Below are 21,930 nucleotides of genomic sequence, written 5' to 3'. Positions count from 1 at the left end.
ATCTCCCCTCTCTTCTCTATTTATCCAATTCCTATTCACTCTGCAAGACCTAGTTTTCCATCTCTTCTGTGATGTAATCTCTCACTTGTCTGGCGTCATGAATCTCCCTTTCTTTGGAACTCCTACAGTCCCCAGGGCTAGCCCACAGCGGAGAACACAATTATTACTGGTATGATGTTCTCCCCACTGTTTCTTGTGTATATTATCTTCCCAAGTAGACTTATGGCCCCTTGAAGACAAGTACCATGACTTAGGCTTATCTAGTTGCAGTGAAGAACACTATGATGGATGAACTCATAGAAAGTATTCAGTTAACACTCAGTTGATTGGACGGGGGGCAGAGAGGAGAACAAACATTTTCTTGTTTCTTTAACCATTCTTGATTAACTTCTGTGATTCCACAAAAGCTAATACAAAAACTTCAAACCAGCAAGTTTGATTGAGGTTTTGAACTAATTAGAACTAATTAGGGAGGACAGGAAAGGACAGCAGATAGGCTGCTCCTAACCCCATCCTACAATCCTTTCTTCAAAATGTGGAGAAAATCAACCTGAGACTTCCCAGGTGACTGACAGCTGTTTTTAAATGAGGTTTCCACTTCTGCAGCATCAATTTGCGGCAATAAGTCCACTCCTTAGAAGTGAAAATTTGGGGGGGATAAGAAAAGTCTTATTGAATCCATGTGATGACAGATGAATAATATGAACCTCCATGAGCCAAAATCATTTAAAAAATCAATTGCATACTTAATTGTACCAGAATGGCACAGCTTCATTATATAAACATGAAGTGACACTGGCGCATCTTAGGAAAAGACTTCTTATCCTCCCTCATTTTCTTTTAGCATGTATTTATTGAGTGCATCTTGACAATGATGATGATAATACTGACAGAATATTAAATATTAAATAAACATAAAAAAGGTAAAAGACCAGATTCAAGAGTCAAACAGTCTGGGTTTGAATTCTGGGTTCACAACTTGGTAACCATGTGGGCAAGTCACTTAACATTTCTATGCCTCACTTTCCTCATCCACTAAGTAGGAAAAATAATAGTATTCATTTGGAGATTTGTTGTAAGGATTAAAACAAGATAATACATGAAAAAAACACTTCGAATGTGTTTTTAAACACATAGTAAGCACTCAGTGAAGATTAGCTATTTACCATTACTATTACTATCATTATTAAATACTTATGTCAGGCACTATGCTAAGCAGTTTATATATATTTTAGCAGATATAAATTTTGTAAAAATGTGTGAGTGTGTTCACTGATAAGTTTCAAACACCAAGAGGAGTTCTTAGCCCACATAGGCACTGAGTAAATAATTTACTCTTCGCCACAGCCTTACAATGAAGCAGGCACCCAGAATATCACAGTGAGCAGGACAATGTCCTAACCTTCAGGTTGGGTGAGGAGGAAGAGGGGCCATGCAGAGAAGACAGACAAGTCAACAGGGAATTCTGATAAAGGTTGATTGCTCTGATAAGATAGTACAGGGCATTTGCGAGAAGGTATGAGGAACACCTAATCCAAACTCAAGGAAACAACAAGGCTTTCCGGAAGAAATGGCATCCAGACTGAGACGTGAAGGATCTGTTCACCTGCAAATTAGAAGTCAGGGTATATGGCAAATCCAGCAGGTGAGAGAGTGTGGTCGTTCCTTTTTCTGTGTATAATTCAGCACAGATGAAATGAGATGGGGAGAGAGGAGCCACCAAGGTCGACAGGGCTCTGAGTGCAGTAACAGGGATGTGGATTCCATCCTAATGGCAATGGGGCCATGCTTCCTCCATCCCACTGGGTTCTCAAGAGTTCTACCATTTGCTTTGAACTACATTAACTTTGGTATTCGTTTGCCTATTTGCAAGTCCACGTTGCTAGAGTTATAATCACTTATGGCTTTCAGATCCAGGCCTGTTTTTGACCATCTTTGTGACAGTGGTTTCTAAGACCAAAGCTATCTTGAACCTTCTGAACCCAAAGCCTGTGGGTGGACAGTTATTATCAGGAATGGATCCAATAGGATCTGTTATTTTTGCCCCAGAACTTCTCATTTGGGTACCTCCCAAGTACCATACTATGATTCACCTGGTCAATCTCTCTCTGCTAAGCTTATAGCAAAAGAGGCAGGTTAACTTTTTGTGCATGGCTGACCCAACCTCAGAATGAGTGTATCTTATATTCTTTTCAAATATTAAATGACAGGTGGAGAATTTTCAGTGAAGGAGATAAGTGGCAAGATGTGGAACAAAAAAAGTTTCAGAATCCTACTTACCTTCCATTTAACATGTTCTTAATGCCAGTTTTTACTGTGCATGTATACTATATTACTCTGGACTTCCTAGGTGATCCCCCAGCTAACCTGAATTTTTCTTTCTAGAATTCAAGGTGATAACATTACGTAAGGATAATAATGATATGTAGATCTTCAGCAGGAGATCTCAAGGGAATTTTATATTCACTAAAAAGCAGACTTTTATATAAATGTGTCATGTCAGTTGGCGTAATTACCTGAGAAAACCTAAATTCAAACAATCTTTTCCATCACTGAGCCATGTGTGAATTGGTTTATCATTGAAGAATGAACTCCTTAGTGGTTAAGGTATTAGGAAAATTTTTAAAAAAGGCTGTGTTCGAAAACTGGAACCTAGTACTAGACTATAAGCTAAGAAAAGGCAGTCGTTGTTTTTGAAATTAAAACCGGTGAGGAAAGCAGATAATTTAAGTCAAACCCTTAGAAGGATGGTGAGGAATTTCAGAGAACCAAAACAAATGGGGGGAAAGACCCCATCATTATTCTCTTAGCCCTACTTTTCCAGCACTGCTTTGTTTGTGATTTCAGTGTAGTGAGAGAGATGAGGGAGGGGAAGACAGGTAAACAAGAGGCAGGAGAGGAGGAGTGGGGAGATGGACGAAAAGAAAGGGATGAAAAGATGAAAGGCATGGTGGAGAGCCTTCTCAGAGCCATTTAGAATTAGGGAATAGCACTAAAGATAGGGGAGTGCAGTCATGCCATGCCCCTTGCTTACCACCAACTCCAAACACCAAGCCAGGAGGTACGCCTATTGGGTGGAAAGTGCAAATGTTACTCAGGGACATGCAATGTGAGTTATGTGGTACAAGATGGGACAAAGACATGTAAAGGACTGTTTAAAATGTCAGCTGATTGCTAAGCTGTCCAGTCAGCCAGCCAGTGAGTCCAGGGCACTTGCTTTGTGCTCAGTTGGTATAAAAGCTGTCATCACAGCCTAGATGGAGAGGGCCTAGAGGGAGAAGAAAGGGGCCTGATGATGCTCACAGGAGGGCAAAGGAAATGCTGCAAATCTACGTAGATCTGCTGTTTGAGGCAGAAAATAAATTGCTGACAAACTGGTAGTAGAAGAAAAGTGGCTCAAGTTTATACAAATATTCATCCTATTTTGATATCTAGAATATGAATCAGACTTCCCTTGTTTAATTAGCCATGAGGTTTGATGAAGAATAGTTTTCAAGTCAAGCAAGGAAAAACCAGGCTAATGCATGAAAGTACAAAAGGGCAGAAGAAAGTATCCACCTTTCTAATAAAATCCCTTAGAATATTTCAGCAGGCGCTGGGTTTCTTAAGTGAGGGAGGTGCTGTGGCTAGCCCTGATATGCCTTTTGATGCTTAATTCAAAGTTCAGCAGAAGTTTAAAAGGAAATGAAATGTAAACTGATTACTCAATATATAATCACTTGGAGAAAGAGATCCACCCCAAAAATATTTTTGCCATGGACTTTTTTCAGTGCCCTATTTTTGAAAATTCTTTCAATAATGTAAATAAAAAAAAAAATTCCATGCTACTTAAGTGTTTGAAATAAAAGAATTGTCTTTTACGGAGAACCCTATGTGTCATCATTTTCTCAATATGCTTGCTTTAGTATGTGCTTTAAAAGACCCCAGGGGATGAAAGATGGGAAGCATATTCACGTGGATAGAGAAGATGGAGAATTACAGGCTCCTTTCCAGTGGACTAAAAGCAATTTAATGAAAACAGTCATATATGATATCAGCGGCCTTGCAAAAACATTCAGGCAATAATACACTGAAAAATGATTTAGCGTATGCAAAAACTCATACCCTTTGGCATTAAGGTATCATATAAGCAGAAGTAGGTACCCAAGAGGACTTATATTAAAATATGAATACCTCAGTAAAGAAAAATGTTAAATAGAGTTTAGAGATTCTTGCTTTAGAAATCAGTCATAGGATGACACACAGTGACACACATAGGATTGCCACTATTGTAAGAATAGTGGTTGTTAAGGGAAAATAGCTGCTCTTTTGGGCCAAAGAATACTTAGAACTTAGTCATGGAATTGCTGAACATTAAAGGTATGTAAAACCTTAAAAATATTTTATCTATCTTCTCACTTTATAGTTGTGAAAAACAAGACATTCCCCCTCACCCATTGCAATATCTAGAGGTAAATTCTTTCCCAAGGGATTAAGAGCTAGGAAGTGGCCATTAATAGACTGAGACTATCATCTCACCCATTCCAAGAAAACATGAAATATAAATTCCAATTTCTTTTATATTTTTATGACCTAATAAATAAGACCTGATTGGAACTAGAGAAATGGGACATCTTGACATGTCAATATTTGTAGAACAAACCTCATGAAATCAATTATGGAAATTCACAATTTTAAGGGATCTAAGAAGACTATCTTACCTTGAGAAAAAGTCAGAAGTCAAAGGGGAAAAAAAAAAGTATAAATAGATGACATCTGAAAAATCCTTTGTGTCCAGGAAAGAAATAAGCCTGAGGTGTGTGTTTAACAGCTGTATTCAGAAGAACGGCTATTGGGGGCAGTGCTCTCCTCTCTAATGAGGAAAGAAGAGGAAATGAATTTAAATTACAACCAAAGGAATCTTACTGGCAGTGAAGGTTTTATGAACCCTGGAAAAGATTCCTGGGGAGGTTTTTAAATTCCCTATCTGGATATATTTAATAGAAGAGAGATACCTATCAGCGTAGGATGGTTGAGGTACAGACCTGCCTGGAATTAGCTTTCAGCTGAATTCTGTAAATCTAGATTAATTCCTGACAATGTTCGAGATGTCAAAGACAGCAAGTGCTAGACAATGGCGAAAAGTGTTGCCCCTTATTAAAAAAAAAACTCACCCAAAGTAATCATTTCCTTGGAAAATCAATTGGCATATGCTAGCTGGTTATGAATGGAATGTACAATTATAATACACTCTGGTTTTTATTTTCTTTTTAGCCTGGTTTCCAGTGGAAAGAAGGCTTATGAAATCTCTCTGGCAGGCTATGCCCTGCTTAATACTTTTTACTTTCCTTCTTTAGGCTGGTTATAACCAAATCTCTTAGAAGAATCTAGACTTAAGTAGCAATACATGCCCCTTCAGAGTAATACCTTTGTTTCCCTCCTAATTGAAAGAAGGAGGATGATTCCACCAATGCCATCACCTGCTCGCTCCTTACCCTCACAGACTCCAGCAAGTTCTCTGCAACTTGCAGAATCTCCCCTCATTTCCAGTGCACAGACAGAGCACTTGCACTCACAGTTCATACCAAAATTCTCTAATTTGTTGTACTTCTTTGTTTATACAGCTGTGTGTCTGTTTGCCCCATTGTGTTCACCCCATCTATTGTCTGGTTTTTATTGTGAGCTCCTGGAGGTGAGGCATGGAGTCTGTTTAGTTTGCTTTGCATGACACCACATGTGCACACTGTGCTTGACAGTGATGGTTCCTGGAATGACTGGATACTCAATCAATAGACTCCACGGATTAATCAAAGCTGGAGGCAGAAAACTAAGACTCAGTTCTTAGACTCTATGTCATCCCATGATCCTCCTATATGCAGCACACCAAAGCCATAAGAACTGTCAGGGACCATCAGGAACAAAGCAGTATGGAGAAGGGTCTGACCAGCAACTGGAAAATCTAATAAACCAGGGTCTGAAATGCACAGAAAGTAAGACTGCATTCATTTGGGAGTTTGCCCACCACCATGACCCTCCTTTCTCTTGTGTATAAGCCCAGTCTTGCAGGTGCTCTCACTTCAGAGCATCATCTGTCAGATTTCAGACACTCCACAGAAAACTATCAAGTTCACAGTCTCTCAACTTTCTTATTTCTTTATGTTTACAACCCAGATATTTTCACCAGAATTAATATTTTTCCCTTCCCACCAATCCCTCCACAATCCTCCTTCAACCTTACTTTATGCCAGCCTTCCTCAGTGACCCAAGAGGACAGAGACAAGTCGATCCACGTTTCTTAGCTGGGTTAAAAATTTCCAGTACCTGTTCATCCCTGAGTGTCTTCAGAGTTACATCAAAGGACAAAATGATCGATAAAAACCCCTCCCTCAGGAAAAGCACAGAAAGTGACATTTCATTTAATTCAACAAATATTTTCTAGGTACCAATTATGAGCCATTCATTGTGTGCTGAGGAGAGAAAGGGGAGCAAAACATAAGCTCTATCTTCAAAATGTATATACATGTGTGTATGAGTTAATTTAAAATTTTATCAAAGGATCTTAAATATAAGAAGATTGCTTTATTGTAGAATCATGGTAAGGATTAAATAATATATATGTAAATATACTTAGCACAGAACTTGTCAAGTAAGACATCCTCAATAAGTAATAACTATTACTATTGCTACTGGGTTATGGCTTAATTTAGGGCAGTTTTTTTGTGAAGGCTCTCCCTGGAGATCCACCTTGACCTTGGATTATGGACAATATGTTTGATTGTTATGGGGGTAAGAGGAACCATCACATTCAAGCGCAAAAAAAAAAAAAACCAATTATCATCAAAAACATTGAAGTCAATATTTTCCCATCAAAAATGGAGCTAAACCATGTTCTGATATTCCAAGAGTCTGGCTGCAGTCTTTCTCTGTGATGATTCTGGAGTATTCAGAACATTGACCATATCCCAAACACACACAGCACAATTTTTCTCCTTCCTGCTTCCTTCTACCATGTTCTGCATCAAAGTTATTCCACAGACAAGTGACTACTAAGATACACTTGAAGTTTTTCACACTTATTTCAAAGGTACATAAAATGATTATTTGGGGGCATCATTTTAATTAGTTAGCTGTTACTGAATCAGTATCATCAATTAGTCTTCAATAAGAATAAATCCATTTTTAACTGGAGGTGAAACCAAATCAAATTTTACTCACCCAAAGCATTTTTCTTAAACTTGCCCAGAACAAATTGCTTCACAGGTCAACTTAGATGAGGTATAGTGCCTAATTAATCAATTACTCAATTATTTAATTATATGGATGAATATACTAATGGATCATAATGCAAATGCTAAGGTGATTGAATGCAAGGATGTCAAAATATAGTCAGTCCAAACAAAGGAATTCACTTACTTTGCACTTGTTGGTTCAATTTAAACATTGCTGTATAATGCAAAATATCTGGATAACTGAAAAGAGACTCCATATAAGATTCTCCTTGAATATATATAAAAGCATAGGCTTAGTCTTTTTCCTGAACTCTGTTGTTTAGAAGATCTCTGACCACACCTTGAACCACCATTATATTCTTACTATTTTATCCTGTCTGAAAGTTATCTAACAGTTTCATTTGAAAAGGGCTACAATTTCTCAGCAAGGATGAGGAACTTCTAGGAAACGTTTGATATATTTCTAGCAATGGGAAAAGTGTCAGGAGGATGTACCTAGAATGAAAATCTCATTGACTTCTTCCTCTCAATTATCTCTTCTTAACTTGCATTATGAAGACCTAATTTTAGATTCCAACCATTGAAGCTTCTGCTCTCCAGTTTTCTAAACTAAAGTCACCATTTCTCAAATTTATTTGCATATTGAAGTGTTAATTAATTTCTCACTTCATCCTTCCTTATTCCAAACAGGTAGGAATTTCAGATATACTTTAGATCTTTAGATCTTTTCAATCCTTTCTTCAACCAGTTCATTTATACTTGGCTTCTTTGAACTGTGTAACCATAATATGGGTCTTAAAAATAAAGGAAAATGAGGGCTTCCCCAGTGGCACAGTGGTTAAGAATCTGCTTGCCAATGCAGGGGACACAGGTTCAAGCCCTGGTCCAGGAAGATCCCACATGCCATGGCACAACTAAGCCCGTGTGCCACAACTGCTGAGCCTGCACTCTAGAGCCCGTGAGCCACAACTACTGAGCCCACGTGCTACAGCTACTGAAGTTGTAGCTTAGAGCCGGTGCTCCACAACAAGAGAAGCCACCGCAATGAGAAGCCTGCGCACCAAAACGAAGAGTAGCCCCCGCTCACCGCAACTAGAGAAAAGCCCACACACAGCAACGAAGACCCAACACAGCCAAAAATTTTTAAAAATAAATTAAAAACTAAAGGAAAATGAGTGTCTCTCTAACTGCAATGTACTTGAAAGTAGGCCAGTTATCCACAATCCAGACCCTCAGTAGTGGCTTAGTACAACCTTAGGAGATTTTTTTCCTCTCTCCTAGTTTATCAGGATTTAGTCATTAATTCAGAATTAACCCTGTTTCAGTAGATATGGAATTTCACAATCCTAGTTTCATCTGAGACATACAACCTTAAGTTTTTATAAAAATCAGCTGAAGGATGAAGGCGTTCCTTCGGATGGGTGGAGAAAAGGAAATGGCCTGCCCACCCCTTGCTCCGGCTCTCCAAACATTATTAATGAAACCAAATCAGATGCACCACTCCATGGGACTGTAAGAATAGCTTCCAGGAACCTCAAGGTACCTCACCTAACTGTCCTTCTAAAGCCCTGGCATTTCTAAACAACTCAAATGCACGTTCCTGTGGAAATCTTGTGCCCAATTTAATAACATTGTTAAATCAATGAACATTTTCCATGCTCCAGACAACTGCCATGAATCAGTTCAGTAAAATACAGTGTCCTTTGAAAAACCTGAAACTAAACCCTGGGATAATGTCAGTGGGATAAAAATAAACAGTTCCTTTGTTTTGCCGATTCCTAATTGACCAATCTTCTTTAATATTGTGTGAGAGAATAGGATCTGTCTTCTGATGACCTTTACTCACTTGTTGCACAGTTTTAAGGATTAAACGAGACCGTACAGTTAACACAATTAGCAAAGAGACTGGCCCAAAGGATGTGTTTAATAAATGTGTATTTCCCATCCCTTCAAGAATCATAAGAATGCGGCCTGCCTGGCTGTGGAGGAAGTTCACAACTGGTGGGGATAGGCTATGTTGGAACATATCAAAACTTGAGCCTGAGTGTCTGAATGTTATATCATTTCTGAAATGGTGTGGTATATCTATAAATAGCAATTCAGCTTTTTCTCATGAATTTTATAGAAACAGGTCTCATTACTGCAGAATCTTGTGGTCATAGTTGGCCACTGAGACCCAGCCACTAAGGTTCCTGCAGTTCCAGAGTGAATGACACCAAGAGGAACACCTTTAACTCTCATCTACTCAGTGGGGCAATTAAGACATCTCCCCATTCCTGAGGTTTGTTTTAAACCAGCCTCAAAAGATGAAACCCTGTTTTCAGCACTTTCAGAGCTGAAAGGGGAGTCTTTCACTAAGGTTTGCTCCTTACCCAGTAAATAAATCACATGTTCAGCAACACGAAAAATATTGGTGGGAGGTGCACATTCTTCAGTTCAAAGCAAAGAGCCTGTTGACTGGTGGTCTAGTTTTGAAAGCATCTGATTTGACAGGGGAGCTCTCATCGCACTACTGAAATAATTTTACGTTGTTGTGATTTTGTTTGTGGGATTTTCTTTTTTTGAAATTGAAGCAATGTACTTTAATCAGAACCATCAAAGCTTTGAAAAATGTCCACAAAACTTACAATGTCTGGTTTTGTTTCAAAAGTACAAAAAGTATTTGCAAGGCATCCAGCAAATATTTATGGATCAACTACCACGTGCCCATCCTTGTTCCAATTGCAAGGGATGTTACAGTGAACAAAACAAACAAGTTCCCTGCTCTCGAGGAGGAGTGGGGAGATAGGAAGGGTTGGTGTTGAATGAATGTACGAATGAATAGAAGGTATGATTAAGTAGGGAACGTATAAGGGCTACTGTGCGATGAAAGAGAATTAGATTAGAGATACATGAAAATGAGTGGCTGACTTTAGATCAGACGGTCAAGAAAAACCTCTCTGAGGAAGTGACATGTAAGTTGAGATTTAAATAGTGAAGAGCATTCCAGGCACGGGAAGAGCAGAGGCCTGAAAGCGGGGACAAGCACGATGTTTCCCATAAGGAGAAGGCCAGTGTGGCTGGAGAATAAAGGGCAAGGAGGAGAGGGGGCTAAATCGGGAGGTAGGCAAAGTAAGAATCATACGGGGCCTGGAAGCTGGGAAAGAAATTTAGGTCCGATCTAAGTGCTATGGGGCGCTATTGGATGTGAGAGCGGGGCTGTTAAGTGGGTAAATGGCATGATCTGACTTAGTCTTTCAAAGTTTACTGCATCTGCCGTGAGGAGAGTGGAGCAACAGTAGGTACATTTTTAATGCAACTGGAACCATGGAAGAGTTGTTAATAAGGAAATGTGGAGGGGAAGTGAGGGCGGTTGAGTCTAGGCGCCGCTGTGGTAGGAGGGGCCGTGAGGGGAGTGAGGCCAGAGCGGGGCTCTGAGGAGGAGAAGCCTGGTGTTCCTTGAGACGGCCTGAGGTGAAAGAGTCAGCCTCCAGCCTACCCGAGCCCCCAGAGCTGCCCTGTGGCTGCCTTGTCCTTCAAGTGCAGGAGCCAGTTGAAACGTGGGGAATGGAAGCCAATGTGACCGTCTCAGTCTGACAAAACAAGCCGCAGGGGTCTGTTCGAAGCGTAGTGAGAAGGATGGGTACCAACCTGTGTCGGAAGCCATGTCCCCCGGAATCCTTGGAGGTGCTGCCCAACATCTCTGACCTGGGTCTGAGGGCTGTGCACCGAGTCCCTACCCTGGCTCACATCGCCTGGATGCTATAGATGAAGCAGAGCCTTCTGCCCGGGTCAGGAGCATACATGGCCCCTGAGGAGCCCCTGGAAGCCCAGCCCTCTGATTGTCATGCAGCGCAATGCCTCAGGGCCCAGCCTGCAGGAGATGGAGAAGAGGCTCCTGGCCTCGAAGAAGCCCTGCCGGCCCTAAGCCGCCTATGGAGCTGCAGGATGAGCTGTGCCACCTGCGCAGCCAGATGGCTAAAATCTTGGCGTCTGATGCAGTTTCGGCTTCATTAACAACAGATTTCTTACCTCCAGAAAGTTCAAAGGTCTCTCCCCGCTTACCTTGTTTTGGATCTTCATTCCACTCTACAACTTCCTTCGCCGTTAGTGACATCGCCGAGGAGACCCAGGTAGACTCCCTGAGCTTCCATCAGTCCTCCTGATTTGTTCTGCCAGCCCTGATATTTGCAAACCAGAACACAAAGCTACTGTGTCTCTCTGTCCCAGGCCAGCAGCTTTGCAGACATGATGGGTATCCTGAAGGACTTTCACCGGATGAAGCAGAGCCAAGATCTGAACCCGAGTTTATTGAAGGAGGAAGACCCTGCCTTCCTTATCTCTGAGTTTACTCTGAAGGAAGAAGACATCAGTAGAAGAGGAAACTGATGGCACTGAGCTCTGCAAACTCAGTCTCCTGCTCCGGGAATTCCTTCAATAGCTGCCTTCCTCACAGCAGATGTTTCTGCCTCTCAATTAGAAATCTTCTGCAAGAGTCTTGCCAAAAGCTTGCACTAAAAGAGAAGAGCTGCATTATATGTTTTCCATATTTCAAACTTAGCAGAAGCTAAGGCCTGTTTTGAGCTGAGACATGTTGCAGCTAATTGTATAGGTTGGAATGTCCCAGTTTAAAGGGTGAGATAGAAGTTTCTGTTTTTTTCTTGTCCCTGGGTGAAAACAGGTCCTAAGTGAATGACCAACTTTATTGTATTAAACTCTGGACATGTAATATTAATTTATTTTCCAGAAAGTTTGTGCAATGTATACTCCCACTTTACCCAAACCAACATTTAATGTTATTTTTTTATCTTTGCCAATTTGATAACCAAAATTTTAATTCAATTGTTTAATTCACATTTCCTTTACTTACTAATGAGGTTGAACATTTTTTACATGGTTTTTAGCCTTTTTTTCTTTTGTGAATTTTATGTTCATATAAGTGCTCATTTTTTAATATGGTGTTAGTATTTTATTCTTGGTGATCTGTAAGAGCTCTTTCTCTAGGAAGGGTATTAAGACTGTCTTTGTCAATTTTTGCAGACAAATTCCCAGAGTGACTTTTACATTCAATTTTTAAATTTTTATTGTAAAAATATCACACGTACAAGCAGGTACGCTCCAGTTTTCTGTTGCTGCATAACAAGCCACATCAAAATGTAGTGGCTTTAAAACAACCAACATTTTATTGTAGCTCACAATTTTATGGGTCTCAGCTGGGAGCTTTTTCTCTCTCATGGCTTATTCACCTGGTAGATTGGCTGACCTGAAGGGCCTCAAATGGCTTTACTTGTATGCTTAGTGCCATGGCTGGGATAGAAGGAAGGCTGAGCTCGGCTGGAATTGCCAGCTGGAGCACCTAAATGTGGCTGCTTCTGCACGGTGGCCTCAGGGTACTCAGACTTCTTAATTGGAGGCTCAGAATTACAAAAGACAATATCCCAGAAACAAGGCAGCAACTTCCTGGCCTTTTATGACCCAGACTCAGACGTTACATAGTGTCACCTCCGCTGTGCTCTATGGGTCAAAGCAGTCACGAGCCCTTCCAGATTCAGTGGGAGGGAACACAGAGGAGGGCCAAAGAATTTGTGACCATGTTTTCAAACTTCCATAGGGTACAAAACATTTCAAAGAATAAAACAAATTCCACTTCACCTTTTAAGTTGTTTATAATGTTTTTAGTAAGCAACTGGTTTTTAAGTACTTACATTAATCTCTTTCTTCTTCTTTGTGATTTCTTCCATTGCTTTGTAATTCATTTTTTAAAATTATTTTCAAAGTGTGTGTCTACAAAATCAAGGACATTATCAGTTACTATATTGGGAGAAATGACTTTACGGTCTTTAGACACTTTAAGTACTATGTATTCTGGCTGCATTCATTTAATATAATTCTTAATCCTTTTCCTCTTTAAATTTCCATCAGTGATACATTGGAAAACTCATCTAAAAATTCAGGTTAGCCATACATTTAATTATATAGTTGCTGTGTGGAGGGGAAAAAAAAGAAGTGTGACTAAATAGTTCTTGCTTCATACTTTGCCACATTTCTGGTTCATTCTTCCAAAATGAACTGAAATGCAATGAGCTACATTTGGTCTGTGTAGCTAGTAGTTCCCATCAGGTGTTGCGATGGTGCTCAAATACTGAAAAATTTGATTCATTTCATAAATGTGATTGTAGCACTCTTTCTTACAGTGTTCTGAATGACAAAGCAAAAAGGTGTCCTCCTATAACAGTATTTAATTAGTAATTATTTTAAAGGACATTCTTCTGGCTAATAGAGAGGAAAGAACTCCTTGTAAACATATATTGTAAAAACTCAATAAATGCTAAATGATGATGCTCATCTCATGCTCTAAAAATTTAAGTTGATTTTTTTTCAGTTATTTTCTCTGTTTCCAATAGTGCATTTCAAAAACTGGTTTTGTCTTCTGATTATGGAACTGTGAAAGCTGTGCGGAAAGAACTAAATTGAATAAGATGTATGACACACACATAATCGTGATCTTCAGTGTTTCTATTTATCATGTGTATCTTTCTCCTATTTTATTTTCACCATATCCAGAAAAAAAAAATTGGAGGAAGAAAACATTGGAAAAAATCTTATTGTCTAATGCAGTTAGTCACCATGAGGGCGGGGGTCATATCTTTTTTGGTTTTTTTCAACATTTTACCTGCAGCACTAAGCACTGTGCCTTGCACATAGTAGTGCTCAATGAATATTTAGTGAAGAATGATTTGGGTAGAGGCACAAAAGTATTTACCAGCCTGTTCCTGTGATCTAGTCTGAATCTGGAGAGTTTCTTTTTCATGGAGGCAGCTATGTGTGTGGAGCATCTCCTCCATATCTGTTTCCACTACTTGCTATTCATACCACACAAGCAATGGACTGGAAAAGTCAAGCCCTTGAGTCCATTTACCATCTGAACTTTATTATGAGAGATCATTTGAGATTCCATGGCTTTCCAGAGACAAAAGGTTCTCAAATCACCTATGGTTAGCCCAAACTTTATTTATGTCTGAATATCCACAAGTTGAGCCAAAGTTCAGAATGCTGCTGCGTCCACGCATCAGGCCCGAGTACACGTCAGAGGTTGGGCCTTGTGTTTTGCGTACACTCGTGTTTTATAGACATTCAGCAACTAGAACCATTCAAGTAGTTCTTCATTTTGTGTTGAACACAGAATACAGGTAAAGTCCAGAACTATACTCTCCAATATAGTAGCCATTACCCACAAGTGGATATTTAAATCCAAATTAATTAAAATTAAATAAAACTAAAAATTTAATTGCTCAAATGTACTAGCCACATTTGAAGTGCTTAAATAGCCATTTGTGGCTAGTGGCTACCATATTGAACAGTGCAAAACGAGAACATTTCCTTTATCACAGAAAGTTTTACTGAATAGTACTGTTCTAGAATACATCACTTATATCACATTGCAGAAATTCTAAATTAGATACCCAATTCTGCACTTATTTCCTAATCGACCAATCCTGGCTTTCAAATCTTTTTATTTATCTAAGTGTCTAAAGCTTCCCTGTTTAAATCTTTTTTGAACAACAAATATAAATAATATTTCCTAAACAAGTCTCTGTGAAATATACCAAAACAAAATAGAGACTATCTACTATGCAAAACACAGAGTTAAATTTCTGAAATTCAGTTTAAATGGGGAGAAGTCCCATATGACTCGTAAAAAGTCTAAATTACACATGGTTTATAAAGCATACTCAACTAAATTACATCAAAAGCTCAGACGAAAACCTGAAAGTATTGCTGAATTAAAGCTCTACCAGACCTGATCTGATACATAATAGAGAATAATTTCTAACTCGAATACTACTGTATGCAAATTGGATGGAAATGTGTTGATGGCAGAGATCACTCCTCTTAAATAAACCTAACTTTTCTCCCTGAGGTATTACTTCCTTATAAATTTCCTTCCTCTGTAGCAACTGCCCACATCCTTTCTAAATTATCTGTAACCTGTATTAATGGAAATTAAATTAATGGGAACCTAGCACATAATATAACCATGAAAAGCAATAACTGTATACTAAAAAAAAAAGGTTTATTTGGACAAAAGCTATATATAGTATATGTATAAAAATAAATAAGTGCATATTTGCATATACAGAAATACAAAAAATTATTCTCTCTCCTAATCAGCATACAAAGACCTCTAATATCAACTAAATGTGCACTTACATTTCGGTCAATAACAGCATCTTTTATTGAAGTGTGTCTTTATACATTGCTGGAATGTAATTTCTCCTATGATCCCAAAACAATACACTTTGATCATAATCCAGCTTCTTGTTGTCTTTCCAATTGAGTAAAAGTATCCTCTTTTTTTCCTACTTCAGAAGCTGTTCCGGAAGTGGAGTAGCGTCGGGTGAAGAGACAGAAACCAGCCCCAGACGTGCCACAGGAAGGCACAAGCAAGGACGGTAGTCCTCGATTCCGCAGGCGGGCCGAGTCTATATGTAAGTGTGAGAAGCCATGGAGGGCGCGGTGGCCTGGGGGCCGGTGGTCCACAGGCGCGGCAGCTGCGGTGGCGGAACTCACTGTCGCTGTTCGGGAGACAGGGGCTGTTGGCAGACCCTGGGGTACCCGGCCTGCCTGCAGGTCCTATCTCCCACCTTCATCTCCACTGCAAAAGTCTTGAGACCATCGCTACTAATGCCAGGTTTTTAAATCCCTGAGAGTAAAATACATGTGCAGAGTGTGATTCGAGCTGATTTTTAAGCCCAGGCATGTTGAATAGAGTCTTAAAATAATCATTGCCATAGGACCTGACTAGATATCCAAGTGTTCACCAGATGCTAGAAGCTAGATTTTGCAAAGGAAAATTGCTAACTTAAGCTTCTTTTCATGATTCAGCAGAGGGTTTTAAGTAATAAAAGATCTGGAGATTTGTAAAATAAATAATTCCAGTGCAAATGGGAAAATTAAAATAATCTTATCATCTCTCAGTCATGTCTGTATGTGCTTTTCTACCATTATCAAATTTCTCTTAATTGGCCCAATTTTTTTTCTGGCTGATACTTTACAGTTTTATGAGTTGTAATGAAGAAATGATTCCTATACTACCAAATGTAAAATAGATAGCTAGTGGGAAGCAGCCACACAGTGCAGGGAGATCAGCTCGGTGCTTTGTGACCACCTAGAGCAGTAGGATAGGGAGGGTGGGAGGGAGACACCAAGAGGGAGGAGATATGGGGATATATGTATACATATAGCTTATTCACTTTGTTATAAAGCAGAAACTAACACACCATTGTAAAGCAATTATACTCCAATAAAGATGTTAAAAAAGAAATGATTCCTTTCAGATGACTGAAGTGCCATGTACTAAATTTTCCTAAAGACAATCTAGGATGTATGAAACAGAGCATGATATAATGTATATGGTTTCATTTATATACAATATTGAATATATCAACAGTGAAAAATAATAACAGCATGCCAGAATTTCTTTTATTCCTTAACAGATCTCTCAGTAGAAGCAATTAAAATGTAAAGTACATCATTAACTTTTGAACTTCGACAGAAAAAAATATCATACATTTCTGACGAGTAGACATTATCTCATAGTATCCACACCCATCTTATGCATATTACCCTTGCCTGGTCTTAAGTGTGACTTCTGGACACACAACTCAATGTTTCCTAATATTTAATAGTACAATGGCTTTTTATAGTCTACTTAATTTTATTTAGTAATTGAAAGAATGAATAGTTAAGATTCCTCAGATTTTTGTGTTCTTGCTGGAGGTGCACTTGAACAAAAAGAAAAACATAGTATCTAGCTCTATAGTTAATGCACATGACCACATCCTGTCTAGAATGAATCCATTCAGAGTTCCTGGAGAAATGCAAATACATTATTCATTTTCCTAATGTATCACATTTTACTACGGGCACCACTAACTCTATCAAGGCCAGATGTTAGCCAAATGAAATATTTATAATGCAAAACCACTGAATTAAAAAATATATGCTCATTTAAGCAACAGGTTATAGAACTCAAGCCAATCACATATTTTGGAGAAGCTGAAGGAGGACGCCTGACGTGCGTTACATTCATAATGTCAGGGTAAGGTTCTGAACTCAATCCAGAGAAACTGTATAACTGTTGCAGCCAACTAAAGCTCAGCTGCTTCTGGATTTCTTGTAACAAAATCTTGCTGCCAAGGGCACTGATGGGCTCACCCAGTAAAAAATTACAATAATAATGTTAAAGTAAATCATAAAAATGCAGAAGGTGGTTATTATAGGGCAGAGGAAAGGAATTGCTTTTAAAGTTATGATGGAAATATCAAAAATACATTTTATTGAACTTTTAAAAAATTAAACTTTGTTTTTAAACTAGGGTGCAAAAGCAAGGAAATGTAAAGGTTGTTCAATAAACGATTTCATTCAATGGTCAACAGCAATGATTCTGCAAGTGAAAATAAAAATTATATTTATTTAACATAGTCAATTCAGGCAGAACTAAAGCTTATATTCTGATAGTTTTCTAGTAAAAAAATAACCAGATGAAAGTCATTTTTAAGGAGGAATTTTGACTGAAAGGGAACAAAGAACTTGAATGCATGTCTTCTCAGTGAAAATGAACTTGGCATATGCTTAATTTCACATAGTATAAAACTAAATATTTCATGTGGTTTTTAAGTTCTAGGAAGAAATTCATTTGAAACAAATGTAGAAAATAACCCCAAAATTTAAATATGAAAACTATGACAGACTTACATTTAGGGAAATAGATCATAATAAGTAATCCTCTGTATGCTCTCCAAAAGTAAAGAATGTAAGTTTTTAAATTATTTTTTGGATAATCTGGAATTTCCTTTCTGATCATCTTTATACCTTCTGAAAATATAGATTCCTGAATCATATATCATAGACAGTTTGGTAGATTCCATATTTTCCTCAAGTTGAATAACATATTTCTAAGTGACATTTATCAGAGAAACAAGCTCCATTTGCTCCTTAAAATACCTGATGTGTCTTACACACAGTAAGCACTAAATAATATTCTGAATTGAACTGAATTATTTCCACTTTCTGTTCAGAGATTAATGTGTCTCTTGGATTCACACTAGAGAGATGGTGTCTCACACATGTGGATTAATGAGCTACATCTGTAACCAAAAATATCCATGGAAAACCTGCTGAATTGATCCATATCTGTTTTATTAATCAAGCCCAGTGTGGAAGGGCTTTCTTGTGGTTGTACTATATTTGGAGATAAATAGAGTGGGGAAACCACACTTCAATTTAGAAGTTGTTCGAAACATTGAAGAACGTAGGGTTTTGTATTATATGACAGCAATAAAGTCCAATCCTTGATGGTTGTAATGCTGATGTATAAGTATATAAATATCTTGTATGTATAATTTTACTGCAGAACATTATGACAGTGGCCAAGAAGACCCTAACCATTTAATATGGAATTTACTTCTTGCTGCCACTCTATTCCTTCCTCATTTTTTAAAAACAAAAACATTTGGGTTTTATTTTTAAGCCAGCAAGTTAGGAACAGCCAATAGTTGAAGCAGATGGCTAGAAGTCAGAAGCCCCAGATTCTATCCTTGATTCTCCTACCAACTGGGAATGTGGCCTTGTGCAAGTCATGAGAGTAAATCTACAATAAAAGGGGGCTATAATGCCTTACTCATGCATGGTGCTTTATGATCTTACACAGCATTTTCAAATATGATATATTATTTAACCTTCCTCACAGCCTCCTAAGACCCAGAGACACTAAATCAACTGTTCACAGTCATCTCAATATCAAATGTCAGAGCAAGGAACAGACATATATGAGGATTCCAAGCTGGTCTTTGTCGCCTTTTCTCTATGCCACACTGCCATGCTATGGTACCTCCAAAGCTGGGCTGTCCAATATGGTAGCCATGAGCCACATGGGGAGATATAGCACTTGAAATGTGGCTAGTCCCAATTGACATGTACTTGATTGTAAATTTACACACAGAATTTCTAAGACCTTGAACAAAAAAAATAATGTATCTCATTAATATTTTTATATTGATTCCACATCAAAATGATAACATTTTTGATATCTTGAGTTAAATAAACTATGTTATTAAAATTAATTACACCTGTTTCTTTAACTTTTTTAATGTGACTACCAGAAAATGTAAAGTCACATACATGGCCATTGTTTCTGTTGGTCAGAACTGGACTAGAGGATTCCATTGTTCAGAGTCCACAGTACGGATTTCACAGTCCTGGACTTCTTTATACACCTGTCTTGAGGTAGCTGAGACCAATTTCCAAAGACTCTGTCGAACATAGAGCAATGTAGATTCGCAACAATAATTCAGTCATTCTTACCCATCTTTTATAGGCAGGAGAAAGTCAGACTTTGTTAGTTGATGCCTCAAATTCCTCATTCATTAAAAGGTCTCATTTTATACTTGTAGAATGATTGAAAAGCTTAGAGTAAAAGTACCTTGGGGGGCTTCCCTGGTGGCGCAGTGGTTGAGAGTCTACCTGCCGATGCGGGGGACGTGGGTTCATGCCCTGGTCCGGGAGGATCCCACATGCCGCGGAGCGGCTGGGCCCGTGAGCCATGGCCTCTGAGCCTGCATGTCTGGAGCCTGTGCTCCGCAACGGAAGAAGCCACAGCAGTGAGAGGCCCGTGTACCACAAAAAAAAAAAAAATACCTTGGAAAGAACTATAAATTATATTTATGACTCTGTAGCACACCTTATTTTAAAATGTGTTCCCATTAAACATTATGAGTGAATGAGACATTGGACTATTAGGTGATATAGGCAATGTAAAATAATAACTATATATAAATTTATTATAAAATAGAGTATATTTTATTCCCCCTACCAACTCTTTAAGATATTTTATATATAATCCCTAAATAAGTAGCTTATTTCTGCTTTGAAAAATCTAAGTGAAAGTGCTCAGGAAAAATGGGTTCATATTTAGGAGAAAAAAATATATATAGCAAAAGACAATAATCAGGCTCCCTGACTTCAGACTGTACTACAAAGCTACAGTCATCAAGACAGTATGGTACTGGCATAAAAACAGAAATACAGATCAATGGAACAGGATAGAAAGCCCAGAGATAAACCCATGCACATGTGGTCACCTTATCTTTGATAAAGGAGGCAAGAATATACAATGGAGAAAAGACAGCCTCTTCAATAAGTGGTGCTGGGAAAACTGGACAGCTATATGTAAAAGAATGAAATTAGAACACTCCCTAACACCATACACAAAAATAAACTCCAAATGGATCAAAGACCTAAATGTAAGGCCAGACACTAACAAACTCTTAGAGGAAAACATAGGAAGAACACTCTATGACATAAATCACAGCAAGATCCTTTTTGACCCACCTCCTAGAGAAATGGAAATAAAAACAAAAATAAACAAATGGGACCTAATGAAACTTCAAAGCTTTTGCACAGCAAAGGAAACCATAAACAAGATGAAAATACAACCCTCAGAATGGGAGAAAATATTTGCAAATGAAGCAACTGTAGCAAAACTACAATGAGGTATCACCTCACACAAGTCAGAATGGCCATCATCAAAAAACCTACAAACAATAAATGCTGGAGAGGGTGTGGAGAAAACGGAACCCTCATGCACTGTTGGTGGGAATGTAAATTGATACAGCCACTATGGAGAACAGTGTGGAGGTTCCTTAAAAAAACTAAAACTAGAACTACCATACAACCCAGCAATCCCACTACTGGGCATACACCCTGAGAAAACCATACTTCATAAAGAGTCATGTACCACAATGTTCATTGCAGCTCTATTTACAATAGCCAGGACATGGAAGCACCCTAAGTGTCCATCAACAGATGAATGGATAAAGAAGATGTGGCACATATATACAATGGGATATTATTCAGCCATAAAAAGAAACAAAATTGAGTTATTTGTAGTGAGGTGGATGGACCTAGAGTCTGTCATACAGAGTGAAATAAGTCAGAAAGAGAAAAACCAATACCATATGCTAACACATATATATGGAATCTAAAAAAAAAAAAGTTATGAAGAACCTAGGGGCAGGACAAGAATAAAGACGCAGACGTAGAGAATGGACTTGAGGACACAGGGAGGGGGAAAGGTAAGCTGGGACGAAGTGAAAGAGTGGCATGGACTTATGTACACTACCAAATGTAAAATAGATAGCTAGTGGGAAGCAGCCGCATAGCACAGGGAGATCAGCTCGGTGCTTTGTGACCACCTAGAGGGATGGCATAGGGAGGGTGGGAGGGAGACGCAAGAGGGAGGAGATATGGGGATATATGTATACATATAGCTGACTCACTTTGTTATAAAGCAGAAACTAACACACAATTGTAAAGCAATTATACTCCAATAAAGATGTTAAAAAAAATAGCCCACAATACTGAAAAGTAAAATCTATTTGGCATTTATTATGCAGTCTCAGGCACTATACTAAGAGTTAGACCAAGATTATCTCACTTAGGGATTTGAAAATTAGCAACAGAGAGCAGAACCAACTTTTAATGGTTAAAAATTCTTAACCATTACTGCCTCTTAGGTCAGTGCTGTTTGAAGTCACAATGTGAGCTATGGAGACAGTATTAGAATATGAGGGAATATTGGGCAATAAGAGCAGAACTCTGCCCTCAAAGAGGACACAAGTTGGCAGACTTGTGAACATGTTTTTGAAAAATACATGCTTATAAACAAGATTATATGAAGGAG

The 21,930-nt window shown here is 38.5% G+C and overlaps 1 protein-coding gene and 1 pseudogene across 2 annotated transcripts in view; both read left to right on the top strand.

Moving 5' to 3' along the window:
* Nucleotides 1-21,930, top strand: part of COL8A1 (collagen type VIII alpha 1 chain) — a 155,600-nt gene that overhangs the window by 84,029 nt on the left and 49,641 nt on the right. For both annotated transcript variants that reach the window (XM_067739121.1, XM_067739119.1), the window contains one exon: nt 15,557-15,676. The gene's annotated coding sequence lies outside the window, so the exon portion shown is untranslated. The remainder of the gene's footprint in view (nt 1-15,556; nt 15,677-21,930) is intronic.
* LOC137225284 (mitochondrial fission regulator 1-like pseudogene) lies at nt 10,755-11,712 on the top strand (annotated as a pseudogene).

Source organism: Pseudorca crassidens, chromosome 5, assembly GCF_039906515.1.
Source record: "Pseudorca crassidens isolate mPseCra1 chromosome 5, mPseCra1.hap1, whole genome shotgun sequence".
Taxonomy (NCBI): domain Eukaryota; kingdom Metazoa; phylum Chordata; class Mammalia; order Artiodactyla; family Delphinidae; genus Pseudorca; species Pseudorca crassidens.
This window is presented reverse-complemented; position numbering and strand designations above follow the sequence as displayed.